The 13186-nt window shown below is 43.5% G+C and overlaps 1 long non-coding RNA gene across 1 annotated transcript in view; it reads right to left on the reverse strand.

Annotated features, from left to right (window-relative positions):
• Positions 1 to 10901, reverse strand: part of LOC137561461 (uncharacterized) — a 63264-nt gene extending 52363 nt beyond the window's left edge. Inside the window, exon 1 of the long non-coding RNA XR_011030023.1 lies at positions 10837 to 10901. This is a non-coding gene — a long non-coding RNA (uncharacterized lncRNA). The remainder of the gene's footprint in view (positions 1 to 10836) is intronic.
• Between the last annotated feature and the right edge of the window lie 2285 nt (positions 10902 to 13186).

Below are 13186 nucleotides of genomic sequence, written 5' to 3' on the forward strand. Positions count from 1 at the left end.
GCACTAGAATCAAACGTGGACAGTGCAATACATATGTTATCTAAGTAGAGCAAGTATTTATCTACTTATATATGTGTGTTTTTTTCTGAGATAGTATGGCTGACAGCTCGCTGCAAAGCCATACAGCTTAGCACCAAAATGAGAGAGCTTGCTGTTGGTGGGCTCTGATTGCTGCTCCAGGCTTTGTATTTTTTTTATTAATTTAATTATTTTATTTTTAATAAAAACATACTGTATATTTTCTTTTTATTTCTCCCTTGCCTGTGACCAATCAGAGCAATCCTCTTTCATAGGCATCAGCCTACGAGAGGGGATAACGTTCGGAGCCTCTCCAGGGGACAGCCAAGTGACAGGGTTGTCCCCAATACATCAAAAGGAACAAAAGAGACGGCACACAACTGGCTGCAAGAAAGTTGCTGTGTATTGCGGGCAAGACACTACATGTTAAGGATTATAACATCCTTATCAGACCTGAGAAGCTGTTCTCCTGATACACCACATTGTATATTGTCCCCAATACAGCCTGATAATTAAAAAAATTAAAAACAATGGTGCATGAGCCAGCCTGGGGCCCCGGGAACTCTCACTGCCCGGGGCCCCAGAACCAGCATCTGACACCATATGTGAGCGCAGCCAAGACCTTGGAGCTGCCACATCCAAGGCCTGTCTCCTACTGCTCTAAAACTTACCAAACACACAATTGGAGAACCTCACTCCCAAACAGTTCTCTGCTGCTTTATAAAGCCTGCAGGCTGCTTATAAGCCAATGAGAAGTGCACACATAATACACCTAGCTTGCAGTGATAATCAAGCAAAAGCTGAGCAAGTCAGCCAATTAGTAGGAGAGGGCTTCAGTTGCATATAGACAATGGCTATATGACCAGCAGGGGGCACCAGCGTGCAGGATATTCCCTCTCATCTGCCCCCCTCCTAACTAAACTGCATGGGATACTACAATAATTAAAAACAATGGTGCATTGTTGGGAGTGAGGTTCTCCAATTGTGTGTTCAATACAGCCTGATAAACTTTTTTTTTTATAGTCTACCAGCAACGATCGCTGCTGGTAGACTGTTGATGGAGCAGAGCTCCGTCGCTCAAGCAGGATGCACGCGCATCCGCACAAGCAATCCCCACTAATCTCCTTCCCCAGGACTTGACGACAATCGGAGTTAGGCGGTCCTGGGAGGGCCACCTTGCAGCCGTCAATTTTGGCGGTCGCAAGAAGGTTAATGCAGAACTAAACTAATTAATCCAACACAAACAGCAATGCTGAAGCTGCTAGGACTTGAAAGCATTACAGCACAGAATTGACAATGAATGATTCTCACCCTGTTTGCCTTGCCATGAAAAGCAAAAGGGACTCACCCAGCTGCAATTTTTTTTCCAAAGCATGTCACCCTCAGTACATTTTTTACTGAGGTGTTTAAGAAGAGGCTGCAATTTTAAAATATTGTTCATGGGCTGAGTCATCATTAAGGTTTTCTGCATTGTTATAGTAATGCAAGAAACTCAGCAGCACTCTATACCAGGTGTAGCCATGGCTAGGGGTGCCACTTTGGTGCTGAGCCACTGTGTTCTTCCACCTGGGACCTTTTTTCATAGTTTGGGCAACATTCAGGAAAATAGCACCAGGCAGTGTAGGGGACTGTACAACTTCTTGCACTAGATGTAGCACCCCTCCCCCTTCCTGTCCCGCGTGCAATGCGTTTCCTTGCTCTCTACACACAGCCTGCAATGAAGGAATGTGCAGAGCAGCAAACAGAGTAGAGAGAATGATTGCTGTGCTGCAGCTGGGACATTAGCAGAGAGAGGTGGCAGGATGTGTTTAGTGCTTCAGAAGTTGCATGTCATTAGTAGCCATGTGCACTGACTGCTGTAATACCAGAGTGCCCTGGACTATTGATTATTTATCCTGATCAGAGTAATTAATCTGCTGTTGCAGAAGCCAGCAATACAGATGCTGACAGCCGACTTCTGTAGTGAGCAGAGAAACAAGCTCAAAGCAATTTAGATTAGCTTGATTGCAGGGAATCTTATCTTTTTTCCCAACTCCCCGTCCCACCCTGTTGTCTTTCCCCATGACCTTTTCCTTTTTTCAGATTTCATTGGCTTCTTTTAACAGCATGTCTCTGCCAAACAGCACTTGTGATGTCTGCAGTCCTTGCAGAGAGGTCTTCCTGCCATTTCTCCTCTCCCACCAGGCTCTCTGTCTTGTGCCTCTACCTCTTTATCCCCCCCACGCATCTCCCTTTTTTGTATGTCCCACTTTTCTGACTGTCCTCAGAGGGAGCTCACAATCGAATCATACCATAGTCATTGTTTAATGTCCTACCATATTATTATTATGTATTTATATAGCGCTGACATCTCTTGCAGCACTGTATAGAGTACAGAGTTTCATAGCGGTTAGCTCTATCCACATCCTGACAACTCCTTTTCCTCCAAAATCTACCAAAATTTGCAGCAACACACCCGGCGCCCCAAGCAGTCAACCCTCCCATTAAAAAAAGTTGGTTGTAGGGGGGGGGGGGGGAGAGACATTTAGGATCCCCCACAATTCTTTCCCCCATTGCCTCGGTAATTATCTGAGCCATTGCAACCCAGTAATTTTGCACCAGATTCCCTGTTGCACTTGGGGCACAATTCAGATATGTTAGGGTAATAGGCTTTGTGCGCCTTCCATATCATCAAAGCCAGAGGAACCACTCTTCTCATACAAAGAATTCTGATATTTCTGTTCAGAGTTTTACCAAGAACATCTTATCTTAAAGACAATCATTAAAGAGAGCCTGAGATGGACTCATCAAAAAAAGTAGGCTACCTGATCGGGGGGCTGAGAGGATCAGGTAGCCACAAAAACCGCCACTCCCTGCTGCTCCTGTGGGCCGCACTGGCCCACTTTCACTTTGGTGACTTCTGGGTCACAACGCTGGAATGTGAGACTGTCTCTCATTCACAGTGTGCAGGGAAGTGGGGGAGCAACAGGGGGCCAGGGATAGAGAGATGCCCAAGGGCAGCTCTGAAAACCCTGTACGAACGCCCCCGGTGAGCGTTTTGAACAGAGAATCCCTCTCCCCTGTTTTGAAGTGAACCTCCAGGCTAAAAATCTACTCAGCAGCACTGAAAAGGCTTGGTGTTTAACAGTTTCACAGCATCAGAACTTTGTTTTTAATACCCAAGCCTCATTTTTAGCTGCACAGAAGAAAACTGCCCAGGAATTTTTCCCCTGATGCTGTTCAAAGCATGATGGCATTTCTGATGTTGTTTTTCTCCTTCTGATATTTTGGTGCAAATTTGTTGTTATTTTGAATTTGAGATTTAAAGCTTAGCACACGCAGCTGGGAGGGGCGAACAGGACACAGGACAGTTGGAACTGTATCTCATGCTCCATGTCACCTTCTTTCAACCAAAAAGATGACTGCCCCCATGAAATCACAAACATTTTCCTGTTCTTTTAAGACAGGGTGGGTAAAAGATTATATTACCTATCTATTTTAATTAACATAACTAGTGTGACTTAATGACAGTATGTTTGTTTAGGCTGAAGTTCCCCTATAACCTCCAAGATGGCGACAAATGTCACCAATCTCGGGGGGCTGTAGTGCAGCAGTAGGGGGGGGGGGGGCAGAGAGCGGCAGTGGGGGGACACAGAGGCATGTCATGAGGCAGAGAACATGCCTCTGTGTCTCATCTGCCCCCCACCCCAAGAACCGCCTCGGGTTCTTTTTAAGCTTCTATGCCCAGGCTCTCTACAAAGCTTCTTATATATTACAGGAACAGATAAGCAATTAGATCAGTGGTTCCCAACCTGGGGGCGATCGCCCCCAGGTGGGCGATTTGGGTTCTAAGGGGGGCGGTAAATTTGTGGGGGGGCGACAGGGGGGCGATCAGTATGAAAAGGCAGAAAAAATAAAGTGTCGCAGTGTCACTCGTTTTTAAGAAAATTATGGGAAAAAAATATGATCTGTATAAAATATGCAAGTGTGCATGATAGAGTTGCGTAATTCCTCAGGGCTCGTTGGTCACGCGCCGGTGTAATGTCAGATATTGCAGCCCGGAAGCAGCCTTCCTCACTGAGTCTCGCGCATGCTCAGTGGGAAGTTAGATATTATTTACCTGAAATATCTCCGCTTCCGCAGCACGTACACTCCCGAAATTTTCAGGGGAGGGAGGGGACCCCCAGATCTAGCTCTGCGTCGAATTGCAGCCCTTGAGCCCCGATAGTTCCCGAGATAGGTTTGCTGAAATCAGTCTCGGGAACCAGCGGGGCTCAGGGGCTGCAATTCGGCACAGAGCTAGATCTGGGGGTCCCCTCCCTCCCCTGAAAATTGTGTACGTGTACGTGTTGCGGAAGTGGAGATATTTAGGACGTTTTACGTGGCTGCACAATTTAATGGGACGCAGGCTCCTACTGCGCATGCGGGGCTGCACAACGTGCGGGGCTGCACAACGTGCGGGGCTGCAATAGCTGACATTACACCGGTAAGGGAATTGGCGCAAAGTAGTTGAGTCACCGGCTATTTTGAGCTGGCAAGGTCACAGCGCTACCCCCTCCACTGGCACCACCACCTGGCGTAAGGGTATACCGTACTAAGAGAAGGGGGGCGACAGGGGTGAGTCGTCTTCCCCTAAGGGGCGATACCTCATAAAAGGTTGGGAACCACTGAATTAGATCATACATTATTCAGAATACGATAACAAATCATATCAGAAAAATATGTAACTTGACGTTTCATTTAGAGCTGAAAAATTATAGTTTATATTTGAATTATTAGTTCACCTCCACCTATCAACAAGGAGGACAGCACCCAGCATTCTCTTTATTGATGATTGCTTTCCTTGTATAAAGAGCTCTTTTAGCAGGGAAGTCTACATTATCATCCAATACTGAAGAAAGAGCATATCCTATTACTACTGAACCCTTCCTGAATTACTCAAGAACGATTTCAAGTTATATTGGACAGCATAAAGTCTATATAATAAAGTAAAATATGTGTTTTATCAGCTCCCAGTTCCCACTGAGAACATAATGTAGGTTGCAGCAAAGTAATGATAAACCAGATTATGCCTTCATACATTTAAAATGGTATTTTCGTAACATTGCATGCCATGCTCTTGCCGCAAATTATTTTTTAATACAAAATATCCCAGTAGAAATTTCCTCCAACCAGTTCAAAGCCATCCAAAATTAATCTGGCAAATTAAGGGTTACCATTACCCAACCAGAAAAACATTTTGGGAGTGGACTAGCTGCCCCAGATAGTTATAGATATTTCTAGCTACGCTTAAGAGGGCTTTAGAATAGTGCTGCTTAAAGTGGATCTGAGATAAACCTTTACTCATCGCATAATTGTGTTCCTTTCATATAGTTTATAGGGCATTCCTCAAGCCAAATACTTTTTTTTGTTTTGTTTTAATACTCTAGTTCCCTATAAACTATACAAGCTTTGCACACAGCTCCTCCAATGCCTTGGCACTCTGAGAGCCATCTAGCAAGGGCTTATAGGAGCTCAGTCTGGGCAAAAGGAGGAGGTGTTAGGGCTTGTTTCCACTAGCCACCGCGCGCGGCTGCGAGATGCATGGTGGCACTTAATCCCAGAAGCCGTGCCATGCACGGCTATGGGATTTGCAGCCTCCCGCACTGAAACTGATGGCAATGTCAGCCAAATCGCTAAGGTAAGAGATTCGGCCGGCGGCACTATTATTTCCTATGACAGAGTTTCCCTGCGTGATTTGCCTTCGGGGAAACTGCGGATTCGGACCGGTTTTCGCACTAGTGGAAACGGGTCCTTACTATCCAGAGATTTCAGAGGCAGGAGGGCGAAGGGAGGAGGAGAAGGGAGTGAAGTTTTCACACGCTGAGGGGAGGAGATGCAGGCACGCTTGCCTGAGTAATGTGACAAGCAGAACATGGCTGCTGTCATTGTATAACAGGAAGAAATAATCATAAACTGTTGAAGCTGCTTGCAGCTAGATGTGCTGTGCAAACTAACTAAACTTTAGATAAGATATATAGACAATTTTCTTGTTATAGTTAGTTTTTTATCTCAGATCAGCTTTAAGCATAGAAAAAAACTGGTTTCAACTGGAAGAAGCTTGGGTAGACTTTAAAGAGAAACTGTAACCAATCATTGAACTTCATCCCAGTCAGTAGCTGATGCCCCCTTTACCATGAGAAATCTTTTCCTTTTCACAAACAGATCATCAGGAGACTCTGTATGGCTGATAGTGGTGAAACCCCTCCCTCAGGACCATGGTTCTGACATTACACTGTGGGAGCCTTGTTGCATTGTGGGAAATAACTGTTTACAGCTGTTTCCAACTGCCAAAAAAGCAAGCAACATCTCCTTTCACTGACATCACCTGCCAGTGGTAAAAATGTCACCATGTGATAAATGTCAGAATGTAAAGCAGGGAGAGGAAAGCTTTTACAATGGGCAAACACTGACTAAATCATTTATACATAATTATGGTAAAAATTAAGCACTTTTTAACATGGATGTTACCGACAAACATATTATATATAATATAAACACATAATATATATATATATATATATATATATATATATATATATATATATATATATATATATATATATATATATACACACACACACACACACACATACACGCCTGCTCCTGCTCCCCTATATTGAACCCAAGAGAATCTAGAGGGGGAGATACTGCAAAAATCCCATTAGTTACAGATGATCGTTTTATAAGACAAGACTGTGCAAGATGTGAAGAACTGTTTGGCACAAGAAACTGAAGACCCACGTTCCACCTGTCAGCGAGCAACCAAAAAGGAAAATTAAGCCCTACTGTGTCACAGCGGTTCAGGAGATCTTCAGAAACATTCCCTTCAGTTTTAGGCAGCTAATTGACTGTTCCTGGATTTGAGTTGTTTTACCAATGAAGCATGGTTTCATCTGTTTGGGTAAAGGCTTGTTTTCACTAGGAACTCTTTGCGACGCCTTTCTGACTATGGATGCCTTTGTTAAGATCAAGTTGTGGTACATCTGTTTCAGTGACCCAACCCAACTATCATCACGCACACTACATGTTGCATTCCGATGTGACTTGCATTTAATTTCCATGCACGGCTACAGAATTATAAGTGCACAGAATACCACAGAAAAAAAAAAGAAAAAAAATGTGTTTATTCTGTGCCTGAAAAATGTGTCCCTCCCTTGTATAGGCAAGAAGTTTTAAATCAGGATGATACCATTTATTGGCTAACTAAAAATGAATAAAAATAAGCAAGCTTTCGGCCTTTCAGCCTTCGTCGGGCTTATATCCTGTTAGTTTGCAGGCTGGTGGTACAGACAGCTTGGTTAATGGTGACCCAGAACTCATTGGAGTGTGTAAGGGGCTACAATGGTCCTAAAAGCCCCATTACTAAAATTCTATGGAAAACAAAAGTTTGCTTTCTTAATACCCTACTGCTACTCCCTTGTATAGCGGAGCCTTGGTTTGCGAGCATAATTCATTCCAGAAACATGCTTGTAATCCAAAGCACTCATATCAAAGCAAATTTCCCCATAAGAATGAATAGACATTCAGGTGATTCAATACACAATCCAAACGGTTATAGAAAAATATTTAATACAAAGTACTGTTCTGTATAAAATAAAAATGTAAACAAGACTTTCACTATAACTAACAGAATCCTTGCTATCTGGTGTCTCGCCCCAACCTTTCTTTTTGTGTGGCTTTAACAAGGAACTTATCCAATAAGCATTGCATTTGCCCACTTTTGAGGAATTCATGAAAATGTGACTTTGTACAGTTCCTACACTCAGATAAAGTACAATGAAGTAAAATCCTGCAGCATCAAAGGGGTAAGAATCATGGGCTCAGTTGTGATGATGCGATACACGTATACATTTGCTCTCAAACCAAGCTACTCTTAATCCATGGTTCTACTGTATATGAAAAAGTGATTAAAGAACTGATAGTTTCACAGGCATTGACCCAGAGGCATAATTGTAATTATTAATGGCTGGATTTTATATTGGAGAGTTAAGTTTTCTAATGTGCTAAAATTAGCGGCCTAGGCAGCAATTTAAGACAAATTTGTACTGACAAGGAGAAAAAAAAATGTACACACTTCCCTACGGAGAGGGAAGGCTCTGGATTCTATAGAGCCTTCCTGGTCCTCTCATGGTGTCCTGGTTCCAGTGCTTTCCCCAGGTCGAATCTGCTGCCTCCAGGAGCCCTAAAAAGCACTTGTGTCCCTGAATGCTTCCGAAGACATGTGGCTGTACTGCGCTTGCTTGAGTGCACGCTCAAGCAGTATGGAGCCGCCCTTCTTCGCTATCCTTCGGGGGCGGGAGTGTTTCCGAGGGATCCTGAAGGTGTATTCCACCAGTTGGTTGAATAAGTGCAATGGGGTGACAGCACTGAAACGAGGGCAGGGAAAGCTCTATAGGATCCAGAGCCTTACCTTTCCATAGCCAAGTGACTTTTTTTCCTTGGCTTCAACAGGACTTTATATTTTCTCTAGAAAAAAAAAAGCCATATGTTAAATCAGTGGGAGCAAGAGGTGGATGCCGCAAATCAGGTTATTTCGGTGCGCGGTGCTGAGTGCCAAAGCTGGGCGCCGTTATAGCAGCAATGCTATGCTGCGCGCCCCGCGAATTGGTAATTCGGGGCTCTGGTGGCTGACTGACCCCGAATTACATCTCCCTCCAAGTCGCGACAACTTGGAGGGGGAATAGTATTTACTACCATCCCCGAGTTTAGCAGCAGGGAAAGCAGTCATTCAGCTCTCCCTGTGCAGAACTGATTGGCCATGTACTCGGATGGAGGAAGAGTTGCAGTATCGTTTTACAAATTCACAGTGCTAGGAGTAATCCAATAAAGACATTAAAGGACCGGTCAAAACATTGTGATAGTTACAGAGTATAAGTAAAGCTTTTTGCCTCCTCCACAAGGAAGTGTTAATTCTGCTTTCATTATATAGGTCAGTGGAAAACAAAAGTTTTCTTTCTTAAAACAGAAAGAATTTGCGATAATTCAGGTTGGAGTTAGCTCCGAGATGTCTCCCAGTGCATCACTGCTGAATATATGCAAATTAACCATTGTTGCCCTTAGAAGCCAAGCACACCTCCAGTACCGCTGGAATGAAATGATGTGTCACCTTGTTAATTTGTACAGAGCCATAATAATCCAACATGCATACAGACTGTTTCGGATTGGTTGATCCTCATCAGTGCATGGCATGGATTCATTTGTCTCTATGAAGTAGGGCTTGAAACACCCAGAGGTACAGACTAAGCAGTAAGTTAATGGTGACCCAGAACTCATTGGAGTGTGTAAGGGGCTACAATGGTCCTAAAAGCCCCATTACTAAAATTCTATGGAAAACAAAAGTTTGCTTTCTTAAAACAAAAAGAATTTGTGATAATTCAGGTTGGAGTGAGCTCCGAGATGTCTCCCAGTGCATCACTGCTGAATATATGCAAATTAACCATTGTTGCCCTTAGAAGCCAAGCACACCTCCAGAACCGCTGGAATGCAATGATGTATCAATTTGTTAATTTGTACAGAGCCATAATAATCCAACATGCATACAAATTATATAGGTCACAAAGCTAGTTTTATTGTGCAATTACTCCCAACAGAGTGAGTATGTGTTTGTTGTGTTCTGGATAATTACAATTAACAACTTGAGGACCGCAGTGCTACCCCCCCATACGACTAGGCCATTTTTTACAATACAAGGCTGTGCAGCTTGGTCAAGGTGCTGCACAGCCCTGCAACTCGGCACACAAATAATTTTTTCCTCCTTTTAGTGTCCTTAATAGAACACTATGCTGGAGGCATCTGATCGCTGCAGCGATTTTTTTTTTTTTTGTACGGAAGGGAGGATTTTTCCTCCCTCCATCCACCCTCTCCCTCCCCCCTGTGCCGTCCTAATCGCCACACAGATCAAGCCGCTCTGAGGGATAGCCCAGTGTCCCTCGTACATCGCTGCATGAGATAGCAGCACTGCACAACTGTAAACAAAGGGGAATTCTTTCCCGTCGGCTAATAACAGTCTGCTAGCCACGATCGCGGCTAGCAGGCTAATCACAGAGCAGAGCTCCGTGAAACAGCAGGGAACGATTGTGCATGCGTGCACACGTTCCCTGCCAAACTGAAGCTCCAGGACTTGATGCCAATTGGCGTTAGGCGGTCCTGGGGTTGTTGCCGCCTCGGTCACGCCCATTGGCGTGAGGTGGTCGTAAGGTAGTTAAATCCTAAGGATTAGCTAGGTGTAATTGAAATGCTAGGTTACTCCACTAAAATATAAATAGGCCCATATGCAATTAACTTTTTCTCTTGAGTTTTCTCTAGGGAGATATGTAGGTAGAAAAAAACAAAGTCTTGTAAAAGTAATACCTTTTAATGGCTAACTGATAAAGTTAAATAATGCAAGCTTTCTGGGATTGAGTCCCCTTCTTCAGGCATATTTCAAGATGTAAGCTGTAGTAAAACACTGATGTGGGTAAACAGCAAACACGAAGATGGCAGTTGTGCTGGTTGCTGTTTAGCAGTTAGATGTCAGGTGATCAGTAGGCTGGAGCCAGTGAGTTTATGTAAGCAAACATGAAATCTAGCAGGTTTCTGAAGATCATGAAGCCAAGTCAAACATGTTACATAAGGAGTCATGAATCCCGTTCTACAATTTAACCCTTCTGTTAATGTCTTGAACATTTTCATAAATTTGTACTCACAAATCTTTCTTGCTTGTTCATTTTTGAAGTTACCCTTAAAGAGAACCTGTACTGAGTAAAAATATTTAAAATAAACACATGAGGTAACTTCAAATGAAAATTACAGAGTTACCTTGCCATCAGTTCCTCTCAGAAGCTCTCCATTTTCTTCTGATAATAATCCCTTCCAGTTCTGACAATATTTTGTCAGATCTGAAATATATCAGTTGCTGTCAGTAAAATATCAGTTGCTGTCAGTTATAGCTGATAGGAAAACAGATGTACCAGGCAATGTCCATGTTTCCCTATGGCTCAAGTGGGCGATGTTACAGTTTAACTGTGTGCTGACCAGAAAGCTGTTATGGGTAATAGCTATTTTCAAAATGGAGGACGGAAAATTCCCTTGATCATAGTGAACAAATAGGACGCAGGACAGGAGAAAGACACTGAGGAGTAGACTACATGGAAGGTAAGTATGACTTGTGTATGCTTATTTTGACGTTTATTTTAAGTACTTTGAGATCTTGCATGCTGTGTCCTGGTTCACAGAACTGTTGGCCCACTGGTGTGTCCATTTTACCCTCATTAATTTTAAAGCGGTGATGGTTCATTCTTGTGCGCAGTTTTTGTCCTGTTTCTCCTATATAGATTCCTCTTGAGGGGCATTTCATGCAGCGTATCATGTACACAACATTGGATGATTCACAGGAAAATTGGTCTGATATTTGATGATATTTCTGTGAGTTTAGTATTTGTATTTGGCTTGTGCACAAGATATAAGGGCAGGTCTCACACCTTGTGTTATTGCAGGGTAATGTGCCTGGAGTTTCTGCTGTAGATAATGCACTTCTGATAATTATTTGTCTCAAATTGGGAGGTTGTCTGAAAGCAAGCAGTGGTAAATCAGGAAAAACGTCTTTCAGGCATTTGTCTTTGTGAAGTATCGGTTGCAGGGCTTTCGATATCTTCCTCAATGTCTTTAATCTTGGGTTGTAGGTGACCACTAAAAGGTATTACTTTTACAAGACTTTGTTTTTTTCTACCTACATATATTGTTTGGCACGGTACAGAAACATTTTTACTGTAGGGAGATAATGTTTAATCTTAATTTTAAAATACATTTTCAGTGCTTTGTAATTGAAAAAGTACCAAAAAGTAGATAAAGTACTATCTAAATTATTTTGATTATTTTCTTTTTTGCTGGTGGTTGAAGTTATGAAAATATCACCCAGGAGAAAAAGTGATTTGCATATGGGCCATATTCTTTTACATCTGGAATATGGAATTCAGTTCTGGGCACCACATTACAGGAAAGATATTGCAGTGCAGAGGCAAGCAACAAAATTCTAAATTTATACGAGGGATGGAAGGTCTCATTTACTAAGAAAGGTTAGATAAACTGGGCTTATTTATGTAACGATCGGTGTAACACAGAGAGGGTCTGATTACCGGTGAACTGCAGTATCACCGAGAATACAGAATATACCCGATTATTGGTGATCTGCAGTATCACCGATAATCAGATATATATACTAACCTCTGGACACCAGAGATAACAAGTGAGTGTTTAGATGCAACAGTATACTTTGAGTACTTATACAGAAGTATGTTCCTTCCGATGGCCTAGACTCTCCCGGGGGAGGAGCTAGGCTGAGTGTAGGAAGGACAGAGCTTGAGTGACACCAGAGAGGGAGGGTGTCACTAACAGATCTGGGAACTGCCTCTAACAGTAAGGCCAGTTCTCGAGGTCGACAAGCCAGGTCGTTAACACACAGACAGATAAGGTACAGATTCAGGAGACAGATACGGAATCCAATAAACAGGCAGGGTTTGGCAACAGAGTATCAGAATAGCAAGGTACAGAATCAGGAGGCAAATACAGAGTCCAGGAACGAGCAGAGTTTTGGCAACAGGATATCAGAAATAGCAAGGTACAGGATCAGAGTTCAGAGGAGTAGTCAGGCAGGCAGAAGGTCATAACAAATAATACAGATCAATATTCCTAGTGCTAAGGTGTGAGTTCCTTGATCATCAACACCTTTGGAAACTATGCTAGAACACAGATACAGACAAGGTCTGAGTGCTACCACGTAGTGATCGCAACGGCAGACACCAGAGAAATGACCAGCATCAAGTATATATACTACAGCGCTCACTAGCGCCACCCCTAAGTGCTGGACCAATGGAAGGCGGTGAAAATGTCAGCTGACCCGCTTGGTCAGCTGACTCTTCTCTGACTGTCAAATAAGCTCTGCCTCTCAGCGCGCGGGCGCATCCTTCTGAACCTGTGTGGACTAGCAGTCCCAGCCACACCAAATATGTCTTACAATGTATCCGCTGATTCAGGCGCAGGGGCCGCCGCTCCGCTCTCCAAGCAAGCGGCGGTCTCCCCGCGTCCCACCACAATGTCAGCAGCACTGCCATGCGCGCAATCCGCTGGATCCAACGCGGACTCCACCGCTCTGCCCACGCGGCATGCGGCG

Source organism: Hyperolius riggenbachi, chromosome 3 (genome assembly GCF_040937935.1).
Source record: "Hyperolius riggenbachi isolate aHypRig1 chromosome 3, aHypRig1.pri, whole genome shotgun sequence".
NCBI classification, from domain to species: domain Eukaryota; kingdom Metazoa; phylum Chordata; class Amphibia; order Anura; family Hyperoliidae; genus Hyperolius; species Hyperolius riggenbachi.